We start from the raw sequence: 15,929 nt of genomic DNA, 5'->3' as shown, positions 1-15,929 counted from the left end.
TATTTTAAGAGGGAAGCTCATTACGAGTTCCCGGTAATTGGAATTTCTCATGCATACAGTTCCAACCATTCTTGGAACTGTATGCATCATGAAAGATATTTTTGTAGAAAATAGTGGTTGGAGTGATTCTGTGGCTAGATGCTTTTTTTGGTTGTTCTATTCTTTTTATTTGTTTTTGTTCTATACATGTTTATTTAAAGTAGTTTTATATATTATATGAAGTAGAGAAAGGGAAATATTTTATTCCGCTAAAAGATTGAAATTGTATCAGTGTTTGTTTCTTTGTCATTATGTATATTTGTTAAAATTGTCCATCATGTCTTAAAAGCTGTTAATCTATAAATCTCTCTCTATAATAAACTGAGGTCATATGTGGCAAGTCCTGCCCACACAGTGCTATACCAATTGGAGGTAACAGAACAGAAGCACCGTGGTGATTGGGCAGTGGGGATTCCATATGCAGATAGAGAAGAGGAGCGGGTGGGGGGCAAATGAGCGAGCAAGCAATCGGGGAGGGGGTGAGTGAGGGGGTGAGCAAGTGGCAAGGAGGGGGAGAGTGAGCAAGTGAACAGGGAGTGAGCGAGCGAATGGTGGGGAGGGGGCGAATGAGCGAGTGAGTGGCAGGGAGGGGCAAGTGAGCGAGCAGCAGGGAGGGACTGGCTGAGAGTGGGTGGCTTACACTGAGCAATAACGCAAGTGCTCTGGCAGGGGGCAAGGAGAGCAACAAAGTCCTAGCACACAGATGCTTTTTGTGGGTTCAGTTAGTGTGTATATATTAGGGGTGGGCATAGAACCAAGTGTTCCGGTTTGGTTCGAGTCCGGACCGGACCTGAACCGGACCAGTTTGGTCCAGCACCCTTTTGAATCCCCCTGTTTCAGTTCAGTCCTGGGTTCAGTTCGGACCTGGGCCACGCATAAGCCAATTGGGCAGGTGCGGCAACCTCCAAAATGGCCACTGTGCCAGAGTGGGAAGGCCTGAATGGGCCAAAGAGCTGGCCAAATGGCTGATGGTGGCATAAAGCGAGGCCAGTGGGGGGAGGAAGAACCTCCGCAGACCCCCCGCCACCTCCAAAAATTCCTCCAAAGGGGGTAAGTAATTTTTTAAAAAAATCTGCACACACACCCAAACAGTTGGGGGTTGTTCGGTCCAGGGTCGGACTGAACAGGGGATGGTTCAGTTCAACCCTGAATGGTTGGACTGAACAGGTTCAATATCGAACATGTTCGATGTCGAACCTGTTTGCACATCCCTAGCGTGTGTGTGTGTGTGTGTGTGTGTGTGTGTGTATACACACACACACACACACACACACACACGGATATACACATACACACATACGCTAGCCACGTGGCAAGCCACGTGGCCCACACAGTACTTTACCAATCGGAGGTAAGAGAGCAGAAGCACTGTAGTGATTGGGCAATGGGGATTCCATATGCAGATAGGGAGGAAGAGCCTGTGATGATTAACATCAGTTGGAATGCAACCATTACTGGTTGGAAGTTATGCTTGATTGTAGATGAGAGAAGAATTCATATATACAAGCTGAACCCGCACAGAGCATCTATGCGTTAGTGCTAGCGCAAGTGCACTCAGCCTTTGTTGGGGTGATGGAAGGCCCCCCTCACTCGGCCTCCCCTTCAGAAACTTCACTCTGCCTTTCCTCCCCCTCCTGCTTGCCATCCATCCATTCCTCCCTCCCCCCATTCACCATCCATCCATTTCTCCCCCCCCCCCCCCGCCCACTGCTTTTGATTCAGGCATTTATCATGCTGCTCCCAGCATCTCTCCATTGTCTGCTTGTAAAGAGCAGATTGACTGAAATAAACAGTTGGCCTTGCTTGGGGTTTTTTTTTTGGTTTTGTTTTTGTTTTTGTTTGTTTGTTTAAAGCCTTTAAGAGCATAGTCTCTGGCTGCTGCTAAAGAAGAGAGGTCCCTCTGAACTTCACAGTGGAGGAGGGTGGTATTTGTACTCTGAGCTCTGTCTTTACATAGCCCTTGGCCAATTGTTCATAGATGCCCTCTGATTTTATCCCTGATGCCCCTCTTCCCTGTTTAAAGCAACTCTGTAAACTCACTGTCCATCCAGACTTCCCTTTCCCTGCTCACCTGTTCCTCCCTCCCTCACTCACTGGTTGCCATGGCTGCTTGTAAACTCTTGCGAGAGCTGCCACATGTGAGATTAGCAACGGGTATGCCTTAGAGAAATTGATGGATAGCTGGATAGTGGGCAAGAGTCTGTGAAGAGAGGGATAGTGAAGGGAGGAGGCGGCTGCCACTGTGTGAATTAGATGATGAAACAAGATGAACAAGATCTGTTAACTCAAGAAGGAAAAGAGAGAAAGACAGAGAGGGAGAGAAAGAAAAAAGGAGGAGGAGGAGAAAGACAGAGGAGAAGAGCAAGCAGCGGAGAGAGATAGAGAGGAAACGAAGAAAGGGGAAGAGAGAAAGAAGGAAGGGTGAGGGATGGGTCCAGCCTATCAGCGGCCTGAGGGGAATGAGTGGGCATGGCGGCAGCAGCAGCAGCAGCAGCGAAAGGCCTGGTCAACTGCTGCTGCTGCTCAGGGTTACCGAGGCCATTGGTGGAGGGATGCAGGCAGGCAAGGGATGGGCCCAGGCCTGTCAGCATCCAGAGAGGAACGAGTAGCCATGGTGGTGGTGGCAGCGAGGAAGGGCCCAGTCAAACACTGCTGCTGCTGCAGAGAGCTGCTGCTGCTGCTGCAGGAGTGGGGTGTGGGGAGGTTTCTGGAGTTAGGGGGGATTGGATTGGCCAATCGGTGCCAGCAGTGCCACAGCTGCGACCAAGGAGGGAGAGGGGGAGGGAGAAACAGGATGGAGGAGTGACCAAGAGGGGTGAGGCGGGTGGAAGCAACACGATGGAGGATGAGAAACAGGAACACAGCTCAGGTGAGAGTGCAGAGATCTCTGAGGTGAGGGGGCTGTGGTGGGGGATGAGGGAAGAAATCAAGGACTATGCTCTGCGTGGGTTAAGCTGCTGATGATGATGATAATAATAATGCCACCTGCACTGGCTGCCAATTCATTTCTGGTTTCAATTGAAGATACTGGTTTTGATCTTTAAATGACTTGTCCTGGATATCTGAAGGACTGCTTCCTCACAAATGCATTCACACACTTTACAAGACTGACCAGCCGGGTACTGCTCCATGTGCTGATGCTGAAGCCTGCCTGTTTTGTATGAGGGACAACAGGGCTTTATCTGTTGTTGCCCTCAGACTATGGAATTCTGGCCCTATGGATACCTCACTTTCTTATGACCATTTGTAGATAGGTTAAGAATAAAGCTTTAAAAATGCTTTATTTGAGCTTTTGCAGCATGAGAAGATTTTGGTGGTGTGTTCACTGCGTGGAGTGGTTAGAGTGTCACTCCATGTTCACTCCAGCGTGGTGGAGTGGTTAGAGTGCTGGACCAGGACCAGGACTGAGTTCAAATCCCCATTCAGCCATGAGACTTGCTGGGTGACTCTGGGCCAGTCACTTCTCTCTCAGCCTAGCCTACTTCACAGGCTTGTTGTGAAAGAGAAACTCAAGTATGTAGTACACCGCTCTGGGCTCCTTGGAGGAAGAGCGGGAGATAAATGTAAAGTAATAATAAAAAAAATAATAATATGTGTTGCTTTTTATTTGGTCTTCTATTGGGTAATTTAAAAAAAAAACCATCTTATTGTATTTGTTTTAAAATTGTTGGAAGTTGCTTTCAAGTCAAGTGACAAAAAAGCCTAAAAATTTAGATAACTAACTAACTAACTAACTAACATACAAGCACCCTTCATACCAGAAGCATGGCATGCTTCTATAATTGGATATGTTTTCCTCGATATAAAATGTATCCTGAGAAGGAACTCTCATTGGAATGGTTCAAACAAACCATTTTCTCTTAGATCATCTATAACAGAGAGAAAATTATATTCACCCACCTTTCTGGAATACTAAGATCATGTAAGGGCTTTGAACACTTCAGGGAAAAGCATGATGGTAATACTGAACGTTGTTATTATTCTTTGTAGTAGTCTTACACAGAAAATATTCAACCTCAGTGCATTCTTTTCAGTTTGGAAAAATTGCTCTCAGTGTGATTATTTACATGCAAACAGCAACTGTGTGGGACGAGATTGTAGGAAGTTCTGGGTGCTTCAGGAAAACAGGGTCCGCTTTTAGCAGATGTGTTTATCTTCCAGGCTGAGTCATTCACTATAGCATGCATGTATTTACCTTTATTTTAGTACCACTTCATATGCAGCCAAATAACTTGTAAAATAAAGCAATATTATTTAGTACCATTGTGTTTCCTAAGTAATATGGTAGTAATTGTGGGAAGCACAAGCTGATATATAGACAACAAAGTGCTTGTGCAGTAAAGAAACAACATGTGTTAGAGGGAGATGTTATTTTTGTCAATCTCTGAACCCTACATATGTCTCTGAGGATCATACAGACCTCAGAGACATATTTTCAGGAGTTATAGTGGGTTTCAAATGGAAAGGGAAATAGATTAAAATTGCTCCTCCCCACTCATGTGATGGCACAGCATTAGTGTGGAATTCAGGTACTGCTGCACCAGTGCATTGCAAGTCTGGGTGTTAGCTATTGATTACAAAAGATATAAGAATGATCTTGTCACTTTTGCCACAGTAGATTCATATATATTCACAGCTACCTTTTTTCCTTTTTTACCAAAGAGGGGGAAAATAAGATAAAGAGAAATACTGGCAGCTAAATGTGGCTGGGGGCTGATTGTGGAACAGATCATGAACTGGTCATGTGCAAGTTCCAAGTCAAGCTAAAGTGGAAAAACAAAGCTATCCAGTTTCCATGATATAATCTTGAGAATGTACCCACCATTTTCAAGGAGAACATCAGGAACCACTTTGAAGTTCTGAACCTCATTGATAGGGAATCAGAGAAGCTGTGGAATGAAATCAAAGAAGCTGTTAAGGACGAATGTAAAAAGAGACACCAAAGACCAAGAAACAGAAGAAAGCAAAATGGATGTCAGAACAGACGGTGGAAATCACCAAGAAGAGGAGAGAAGCCAAGGTCAAGAAAGACAAAGACCTCATGAAGGAACTTAATAGGGAATTCCAGAAAGCTGTTAGAAGAGGCAAGGAGCAGTACTACAATGACATCTGTAAAGACCTTGAGGATACAAATAGAAATGGAAAAACAAGGAAATTTTTCAAAACGATCTCTGAACTAAGAAGGAGGTTCCAACCTATTCATTCCATTGAATTAATAACCTCAAATTGGTATGTTAAGGGATGCCAAAGGACAGATAGAAACTGATTCAGAGAGGATCAAACAGAAATAGAAGGAGTATACTGAAAATCTGTACAGCAGGAACATCAACATCCAAGATACTCTAGAACAGGGATTCTCAAACTTGGGTCCTCAGGTGTTATTGGACTTCAACTCCCATAATCCCCAGCCTCAGTGGCCTTTGGTTGGGGATTATGGGAGTTGAAGTCCAATAACACCTGAGGATCCAAGTTTGAGAATCACTGCTCTAGAAGATATTCCCTACTTGCAAGAACCTCTAGTATGGGAAGATGAAGTTAAATCACCACTCTGGTCATTACCAAGTCAGAAGGCTACAGGAATTGATGGAAAAGCTACAGAAATATGTCAGGCAACAGAAGAAGAATGAGTCAAGGCTCTAACCATACTATGCCAGCAGATCTGGAGAATGACACAATGGCCAACAGACTGGAAGAGGTCAGTCAACAAACCCATACCAAAAAAAGGAGTCTTAACAGATTGCACAAATCGTCACACAATATCCTTAATTTCCCATGCTAGTAAAATAATGCCCAGGATCATCCAAAGAAGATTAGAGCCCTATGTGGAAAGGGAAATGCTGGATGTTCAAGCTGGTTTTACAAAAGGCTGAGGAACAAGAGGCAATTAAGGAACACAGGGGGAAATGGGATGACTAAATGTAAAGAAGACTAAACTAATGACAATGGGCACAGCAACCAGCCTCAGAATTGATAATGAAGACATTGAAGTGGTGGATAGCTTCTGCCTTTTAGGATCAACCATCAATAGTAAAGGATCCAACAGTCAAGAAATACGCCGCAGACTAGCACTTGGTAGGGTTGCAATGAAGGCCTTGGAAAGGATATTTAGATGCCATGATGTGTCTATACCTACAAAGATTAGAATCATTTTGGACAATAGTTTATCCCATGACACTCTATGGATGTGAAAGCTGGACTCTGAAGAAGCAAGATAGAAAAAATATTGATGCTTTTGAACTTTGGTGCTGGAGAAGACTTTTGAGGATACCATGGACAGCCAGGAAAACAAACAAATGGATCATAGAACAAATCAATCCAGAATTTTCACTTGAGGCACAATTGACCAGGCTCAAACTAGCATGCTCTGGACATATTATGTGAAGTTCCCTCCCTTGAGAAGTCCGTAATGCTGGAGAAAGTGGAAGGAAAGAGAGGAGGATGACCAGCAGCAAGGTTGATGGACTTGATTATGACAGCAATGAATGCACCACTGAAAGACCTTAAAGGCCAAGCTGAAGACAGATCATCCTGGCGAGAATCTATCTTTGTGTTTACTAGGAGTTGACACCAACTTGACGGCACTTAATCAATCAATCGATCGAGTGATCAAGAAGATGAATTGCCTGCATCAGATTTTACAACTTTCTTTCCCCTCTACTTAATTAAAAAAACAATCTAAATAGACTTATCTACTTTTAATCCTCTCCTCAGACATTTTCATGTCAGAATGGTATTGAATGTGAAAATGTATCATACAGGTTCCTAAGAGAAAGATTCAGCAATTCAGCAGCCACTTTGTAATCTCAAACTCATACGTCTTTGAGTGTAACATTTGGCCCCATTATGCACTTCTGAATTTGGTTATGTGAAGAGTAGACTCTTTTGGGTTCAATTTTAGTAGTAATTAGTGGTCAACCATTTGTCTTCAAACTTCTGTGAATTACTCTTAATTAGCTAGGATCCATTTCCAAATATTTATGAGAAACATGTAAATAAGTGATGTCAGTACTGTAACAAGGTCAGAGGGGGGCTGTGTTCAATAAATGAACATGGCCCATGCTTCAATTACCTTTTCCATTTTATTTTTGCGTGGTGGCGGCAGTAGCAGCTGCCACCGCCACCACAGGGCTGCCCCCAGCAGCATTCACTAACACTTCCTCCTCCCCTTCCTCTTCTGCTACCACCATCATCTATGGCTCCAGCTCCTGCCACTGGCTCTTCCGGTACAGGCAGGAGCTGGAGGCAGTGGCAGCAGTAGCAGCTCACAAGGTTAGAAGCTGCCTCTGACCCCACAAGCCAGATACTAAGTGGAAGCAGACAGCAGCATGGCATCACTGGCTTGGGGGTGGGGTGGGGGGCGGCGCTGGCAGGGGGAGAATTGGGGCAGAGGCAAATGGGGGCTGAGGACAGTGCCCCCTGTTGTATTTTATGTAGCAATCTTTTATGAAGTATGTCCCAGTGGGGATCCTGCAGGGGGTGGAGTCAGAAAGAAAAGGGAGAGAAAGGGGAAGGAGAAAACGGAGTTGTGTCTGGGATAACGTTTTCATTAAAACAAACCTAAGATTGCTTTGTATTTACAAGGGAAGCAGCTATAAAACAGAGCCCCTGTGCCCTGTGTTCATGGAATACAGTGGGACACCACTAGCTCCACCTCTGAGTGATGCTGCCTCTGTTACTTTACTGTTTCAACATTGCTCATTAACCAGCCTTAGACATTATCTGGTACTTGCTCTATTCTCACTATCTTGCCAGATTCACAGTCTCACAATATAAGACATTCTCACAATCTTGCTATATTTGACTAATATTCATTTCCTCTATAATTAGACAAACTTAATTGACAAATATCATTGCAGGCCAAAGATGCAAGTGGATAAAGGTTAATATAAGCAGTTAGAACACAGGGGCTGACATCCTAATGCAGTGTGGGTGCTACTAACATCAACACCTATGACACACAAACCCTGCACTAGTGTGCACATAAGCGTAGGGACCCTTATACAAGAGTACAAATACATTTGGAGCTTGCCCCTGCATAAGCATACAATCTTACACTCAGCAACATGTTTCTGCTCCAGTAAAGCATTTCTGGAGCATGGGTGAGCTCCAAAAGTATTTATCCTCTTTTGCAAGAGTGCTCATGCTTTGGGACTAGCATGGAGGCTAGTGCAAGCATGGTCTCTGACGTTAGGAACACCCATGCTGCATTAGTCAGGATGTTAGCCAGTGATTGCTTATAGAAACAGAGTGATGATGTCTCACTAAGATAAGAACAGTCCAATTATACAAAGGCTTGTGCAGGGCCAAATTATTATCATGGATCTTCCACATTGTGTTTAATTTTTCAAAATATGTATTACACTTATCCACAAAATATGTAATACACTTGTCCACAATAAAGTTCTCATAGTAGCTTACATAGCAAAAAGGCTTGAGAAAAGGGTTCCTTGTCCCCAAAGGGTTCACATTTTAAAGTTGTATACATCCACACAGACAAAAGTGTCACTAGCAATAGCATTACAAAGACATCATGCTGAACAGCAACAGATGCTAAATACAGGAGAGCCACCACTTTCAAAGGCACTTTGCCCAGTTAACAAGAGTGTAGCATAAGAATCTCCAATAGTGTGCTTTAAAGAATAAAAGAATATAAATCAGAAATAAATAATTAGCAGTGCTTTGAAGATCAGGGAAGTGGAAAGGGGGAGAGGGAATTAATCCTTGCACCCACACCAAACAAAGACACAAGGCATTAAATTGGAAGTAAAGGGCCACACCTTTATTAATTGAATCAGACAGAAGATGGGATTGACTCTCAACCCTCACAGTGTGGAGACTACAAGCTCACCAATCAGATGCGAACCTGGCCTAGGTGCAAACCTGGCCTAGGATTCAGAGGCTGACACACCTTGACTCTAGGCAGCATCAAAGCTCTATGGCTGTTGTGCCCTTCTTAGCTGACCTAAGCTCAGGCACCTGCATAATGCATCACCCTAGGGGTGTGCACCGGACCGCGGAGCTGTGGTCCGGCACTGGGGTGGGGGGTCCCATTAAGGGCGGGGGGGGGGCTTTACTCACCCCTCCCGCGCTTTGCAGCTTTGGCGCCGTAAATATTAAAAAAAATCCGGGTGGCAGAATCGCTCTCCGCCCGCTCCTATGGCTCTGGGGCTCCTTCTTGTTTTAAAAATCGGGCGGCAGGATACTTCCCTGCCGCCCCCGAAGCCCCCTCAAGCCATTTCGCTTCTTTAAATCTCGCCCGGACCGAGTCCGTCCACGCTCAGGCTGGCGGCAGTGAGATGTCCTTCCGCCCGCCTGCCCCCTTCCCTGCCGTCTGCGAAGTGCAGGAAGCCTTCTGCACGGGAGGGGTGAGTAAAGCAACCCCCGCCCTTAATGGGACCCCCCACCCTAACCCTCCCGAACCAAAACCACCCCTTGTCCGGACCGGTTCGGAGGCCAGTAGAATGGCCTCCGAACCGGTCCGTGCACACTACTACATCACCCTCCCCCCCCCACCATACACATAGCTGTAAAACCTTTAACACAGGCTAGAGAAAAACCCCAGGCAGCACTCCCCAAGACATAAAGCACCGGGGGACTGCCAGGGACTTCTCTAAATGCCAAACGTGTGCCTTAAGGTGTGCACCAAACCTATACAATATTCATCGGAACATAGGAAGCTGCCTTATACTGAGTCAGACCATTGTTACATCTAGCTCAGTAACTCCACACAGACTGGCAGTGGCTTCTCCAAGGTTTCAGACAGAAGTCCCTCTCAGCCCTATCTTGGAGATGCCAGGGAGGGAACTTGGAGCCTTCTGCATGCAAGCAGGCTGGTGCTCTTCCCAGAGCAGCCCCAGCCCCTAAGGGGACTATCTTACATTGCTCACACATGTAGCCTCCCATTCAAATACAAACCAGGACAGATGCTGCTTAGCAAAGGGGACAATTCATGTTTGCTGCCAGGAGTAGACACTGACTTGACAGCACACTGTACCACAAAATACTACCTTCTGCACTATAGCTGCCATTATGACTAGGAAGCCTAACTAACTAAGGAATTTAGTGTGAAGACCCAGTCAAAAGCCAATCAGACTGGGACACACACACACACACACACACACACACACATCCCTACCCAGCCCCCAAAAGGGTGATCAGCAAAGTCCACACTATGATCAGGGAGAGAAGACAGGGTCACTGCTAAAGGTAAACTGAGAAGCTAGACGAGCGAAAGACGTGGCTGTTCTGACCCTGCACTCCTTTCCAGCCTCCATCAATCCCATGAGCCCCTTTGCCTCATGCGTCATCCGAAGAGAGGCTGAGGCAAACTGGCCATGCCCAAATATGCTGGGGGGTGAGCAGCCTGATTTTCCTTGCACCATCTTCGAGCTAAATTCCTCCCTCCTCCTAACTAACAGGAAGAGGGGAGATTGTCAGGGGCTGGTCTCTCCTTAAGGAAGAGAATAGAATAGATCCCCCTTAACCCCCGCCCCATCCTCTTCTCCTGCACAGACATCCATCCATCCAAAGGCCATCTAAACACTCCCTTTGTCCTGGCCCGGGCACATATGCGGAGGGGATGGGGGATAGACACTCTGATGGACCTTTTCACCTATTAAAAATCCCCTGGTCCTGGTCTGTCATCACGCTGTATGCAGATCTCCCAGTGTGGGGATTCATCAGAGAGGAGAACCTCCATTCTCTGGCTAGACAGTGGCTGTTCCGGAGCAATGGCAAGGTGCATGTGTACACATGGGAGCCTTGCTGGCAGGGAGCATGGTTTCACAGTAACTTGTCTGCTGTCCCCAAGACAAGGAAAGTGGTCTCTATTCGAGGTACCAATCTCCATGGCTGCCATCCAGAAAACATCTATGTAGAGCACCCATGGCCTGACACTCCTGTGAGGGAGGTGTTAGTGGGAGAAGGGGATGTTTTGCCATCTGTATTCATTTCAGATTTGTCCAGGCAGTCCTTGCCCTCTCCCTCTGATGCTCCTTTTCATGAGTTGTCTGAGGGTGGGCCAGTGAGCCCCAGGTCGATTGGCTGTGTCCTTGAAGAAGGATTTCAGTTGACCCAAGACTAACCCCTGGTGACCGGCCTTGATCATGATTAAGCCTGGGTGGGGGGCATGAAGCCCCCAAAGTGGATGGGGCTGGGCACCTCTTCACCAACCTTTCTGTGATTCCTGCATAGAATCACTTCTGGGGAGCTGCCTTTCAAACCCTGCCAATAGCACCCTCACTCAAACCATCTGCATGGACCACGGACCCTTAAACCCATTCAAGATTCCCTGGTCTGGCTCAGCATATCTTCCGTACGCAGATCTCCTGGCGCAGGTATCAGTGGGAGAAGGGGTCTCCGGGTTCAACTGCCCTGGGATGACGGATTCGCCCCTGGGGGTACAGGCTAGAGTGCACATCTCCACATGGGCTGGAGGGCTGGCAGAGGGCACATTTTTGCAACAGCTTGGCCATGGTCCCCAAGACATGGAAAGCTGTCTCTGGAGTACCTCCTGATGCCTGCCATCCCAATGCCTGCCATCCCAAAAGCAACCTTGCTGTATTTAGAGCTCCAATAGCCTGACATACCCGTGAGAGAAGGGGACATTCTGCCCACACATAATTTTGGTGACTGTGGTTAGCAGTTCTTTCTCCTCCCCTCCAATGGTTCTTCTCATGAGTTGTGTGGGGGTGTCCCCGTTGCCTTGCACTCTCGTGAGCCATGGTTTTTCATGCTGGGTCTGTACCCATCTTCATTACAAAGGAAGACTCCTTTCAGATGATGGAGCACTGCTAGTCCAGCTGCCCAGCCCTGCTCATGAGTAAGCTTGGGGGGCACAGCCCTGGGCCACCCTCCCAACCTATCTTTGGGGGGGGAAATAGGGATGTGCACAAAACCGGTTCGCCCGGTTCGGTTTAGATCCAAACCGGATCCGAACCGAACTGGTTAGGACTGGTTCATATCTCAAAAAGTAGCTAGGATGGTAGTTGGCACCCAGGGGTACCTGTCACCCAAACCCCAAAGCAATCGGACACTCGTATGATTTTTTATGAATTTTTGAAAATTATTTTTATTTTCTTCTCATAGGATATAATGGGACTCGAACCAGACCATTATTCCTTATTGTGGAGCACCCATGGGTGCCAACAACCATGCAAACCCTGAAGCAATCAGACACCCCTATGATTTTTTATGAATATTTGAAATATTTTTAATTATTTTTCTCATAGAGCATAATGGGACCCGAACCAGCCCATATCCCCTATTGTGGAGCACCTAGGGGCACAAAAGCGGGGTGGGTGGTGGACATATAGGGGTGCCTACCACCCAAAAAATCCCAAGGCAATTGGACACTCCTCTGATTATTGGTGAATTGTATTTTTGAATTCCTCGTAGAGAATAATGAGGATTGCAGCAAATGTATAGCTTCACGTCGGGGGGGAAAGGGGTGTCGTAGAGTGCAGTGTGGTGTCTTGTAGTTCCTAGGGTGGGCAAGGAAGCTACCTGAATTATTTGAAAGGAATTGGGCAAAGGGGTGATTTTTGGTTAATTGTTGAATTTTACGTGTCTTTAAGGTTTCCCCCCATTAGATATAATGAAGGGTGTATCACTTCACGTTGGGGGGCGCTGGGGTGGCCCAGAGCGAGTGGAGGTGTAGTGCACGTAGGGTGCCAACCACCCCCATGGGTTTCTAAGTGCACTTATGGGGCTGCTGAAAGCTCCATTATAACTTATTATGAGGAAAAACCTTAAAGACGCCTAAACTTCAACAATTAACCAAAAATCAGCCCTCTGCCCAAATCCTTTGAAAAAATTCAGGTAGCTTCCCTGCCCCTAAACGGCACTACCACCAACCCCACACTGCTCTAGGCCACCCCTTTCCCCCCAACGTGAAGTGATACACCCTTCATTATATCTAATGGGGGGAAACCTTAAAGACACGTAAACTTCAACAATTAACCAAAAAATCACCCCTTTGCCCAATTCCTTTCAAATAATTCAGGTAGCTTCCTTGCCCACCCTAGGAACTACAAGACACCACACTGCACTCTACGACACCCCTTTCCCCCCGACGTGAAGCTATACATTTGCTGACACCTCCATGCTTCTTAATGGAGAAAAACCTTAAAGACGCGTAAACTTCAAAAATCACTTAAAAATCACCCCTTTGCCCAATTCCTTTCAAATAATTCAGGTAGCTTCCTTGCCCACCCTAGGAACTACCAGACACCACACTGCACTCTACGACACCCCTTTCCCCCCCGACGTGAAGCTATACATTTGCTGCAATCCTCATTATTCTCTACGAGGAATTCAAAAATACAATTCACCAATAATCAGAGGAGTGTCTAATTGCCTTGGGATTTTTTGGGTGGTAGGCAGCCCTATCTGTCTACCACCCACCCCGCTTTTGTGCCCCTAGGTGCTCCACAATAGGGGATATGGGCTGGTTCGGGTCCCATTATGCTCTATGAGAAAAATAATTAAAAATATTTCAAATATTCATAAAAAATCATAAGGGTGTCTGATTGCTTCAGGGTTTGCATGGTTGTTGGCACCCATGGGTGCTCCACAATAAGGAATAATGGTCTGGTTTGAGTCCCATTATATCCTATGAGAAAAATAAAAATATTTTTCAAAAATTCATAAAAAATTGTACGAGTGTCCCATTGCTTTGGGGTTTGGGTAACAGGTACCCCTTGGTACCAGCTACCATACTACCAATTTTCAGGGGTCCAAACCCATCCAAACAGGTTCAAAATGAACCACCCCCGGTTTGGTTCAAATCTGAACCGAACCGGGGGGGTTCGGTTTGGATTCGAACCGCCGAACCGGAACCAGTTCAGATCCGAACTGGTTTGGATCTGAACTGGTTCGCACATCCCTAAAAAAAATAGGACTTGGTTGCTCCTGAATCTCTGCTTGTGGAAGCCTCCCAAACCCTGATGGGAGCCCTGAACACCCCTCCCTGAACTATTTGCTCCCCGGCGGAAGAGGGGATTCCTTGTACATGCTGGCTACCCTGCCATGAGGGGACTATTTGCCAGGGCATACCTGCTTGTATGGATGGTGTAGGCACAGGGCTTTGGTGTGGACTGGACCTTTATATCCATTCAAAGTTCCTGGGCTAGGCCTGTCATAGTGCTGTTAGCACATCTCCCAGTGCAGGAATTCCAGGGAGAGGAGAGCCTTGGTTTCCATCTGGCCTGGGATAATGGTTTGCCCTTTGGGGCCGCATGCAGGGCTGCACATCCCTACATGGGTGGGCAGGCTGGCAGGGCACAGGGTTTGACAGCAGGTTAGTGGCAGTCACCGAGACTGGGACAGCGCTCACCCAAGTGCCCATCCCTGCAGCTTTCTTGCACAGGAAGCTGTAATTGTTTTAGATTTTCAGTTTTAATAGTTAATACTTTAAACATGTTTTAAATTTTAAATTGTTTTAATGTTGTAATTTTTTTAATTGCATGTATTTTTATTGTATAAAAGGGTCTGCCTTTTATACCCTAACCTGGGTCCCTCTCCCCCACATGACAAATGTTCCCTTCCTGGTGTTGCAATTGGATACCCTGCTTATGCTGCCACTTGGAGTGTTTGTACTTGTGAACATACATGACTGTTGCTCTCTTCTCTTGAAGCAGAACATTTGGTGCACGTCCTGTCATCCTGTGCCCTTGCCCTACCGCTTGCCAGGTTGGGGGCGGGGGCAGCAAGGGACAGAGTGAGAATCAGGGCTTCCCCCAAGTGACTGTGCAACTTGACAGGCTGACAAGTCCAGGATGGGGTGTGCGGCATCCCTGTAGCCTGGCAACTTCATAGCTGACAGGGAGAGTGGGTCTGGTTTTCTGAGAGGCTGCCAGCAAGAAATGCTGAAACCATGGAGCAGCCACATCCTTGAGTGGGTCTGCTCCTCCTCTTCTATGATCGTGGTTTGAAAATCAGCATGAAACTATGGTTATAGCTGCATCAGCAGTCGGATGCAATGCTTCAGCGGCAAAACCTCAGGTGTGGGTGGTGAACCTTTGAGATAACCGAAGGTTCAAAATAGAGTTTGGCGAGGCAAACTGAAGGTAGCTTTCAGCTGTAATTGCAGTTTTCTGTGTTCTGGCAAAATAGAGTTACAACCTTGGCCATGATTAACTGTGGTTATCCTTTATGTCTTAATGTGGCCCTAGTGTTAACCATACCAGAGTTTCCCTTGAGAAGCTAATAATAACTTTAAGTGTGGTGGATTCAGTGTGGGGGAAAGTGTCAAACAGCCCTTTCTTGCCACTTCCCTAATCTTCAAAGCAGTCATGTGGAGCTAATAATTAATTAGTCACAGCTAAGCCTTATTCCATTGTTTTCAATGGGACAAATGTTCCAGTTCTAAACTCACACATTTCCTTTATTTACTTACAAATATCCCACTGATTGGCCTAACTTTCAAGTAGGTATGCTTAGGATTCCTGCCTTATGCTATGGCATATGCATTTTATAGATGCAGGGCATTTTTCACATTGTGCCATCTAGATGAAGGCTTATATGTGCATAGCAGTCAATTATGTGGTCTAGCTCTGCAACTCCATGTGCTGTTTGTGAGACCTAGCCTTAGTTGTGCCTAGCTTTTGCAGAACTGTGCCCAGTTTGTTTACTTGTTATGTTGTCCATCAAATGAAGCTCTCTGCCTGCATTTATTTAGCAACCATGCAGGGGTGTACATTATCAATGTAGCACTGAAACATTAAAGGGCCAGTATGTAATATGGAATCACTTGCATAAAAGCATATTATTTTTTTCAAAATTTCAAAGTCTATATGGATTCTTTGATAAAGCATAAATGCTGCCTTTTGAAGCAGAGTGATTATTGAGGAGGCTGCCCTTGAGATGGCAGGAATTAGATGCATGTAGAC

General features: G+C 46.1%; 1 protein-coding gene across 15 annotated transcripts in view; it reads right to left on the bottom strand.

Annotated features, from left to right (window-relative positions):
• The window catches only part of DLGAP2 (DLG associated protein 2), a 691,732-nt gene that overhangs the window by 95,757 nt on the left and 580,046 nt on the right, over positions 1-15,929 (bottom strand). The window lies entirely within an intron of this gene.

The sequence above is a fragment of the Hemicordylus capensis genome, chromosome 1 (genome assembly GCF_027244095.1).
Source record: "Hemicordylus capensis ecotype Gifberg chromosome 1, rHemCap1.1.pri, whole genome shotgun sequence".
Classification (NCBI taxonomy): domain Eukaryota; kingdom Metazoa; phylum Chordata; class Lepidosauria; order Squamata; family Cordylidae; genus Hemicordylus; species Hemicordylus capensis.
Note: the sequence above shows the minus strand (reverse complement) of the source record. Positions and strands in the feature narration are given on the sequence as shown.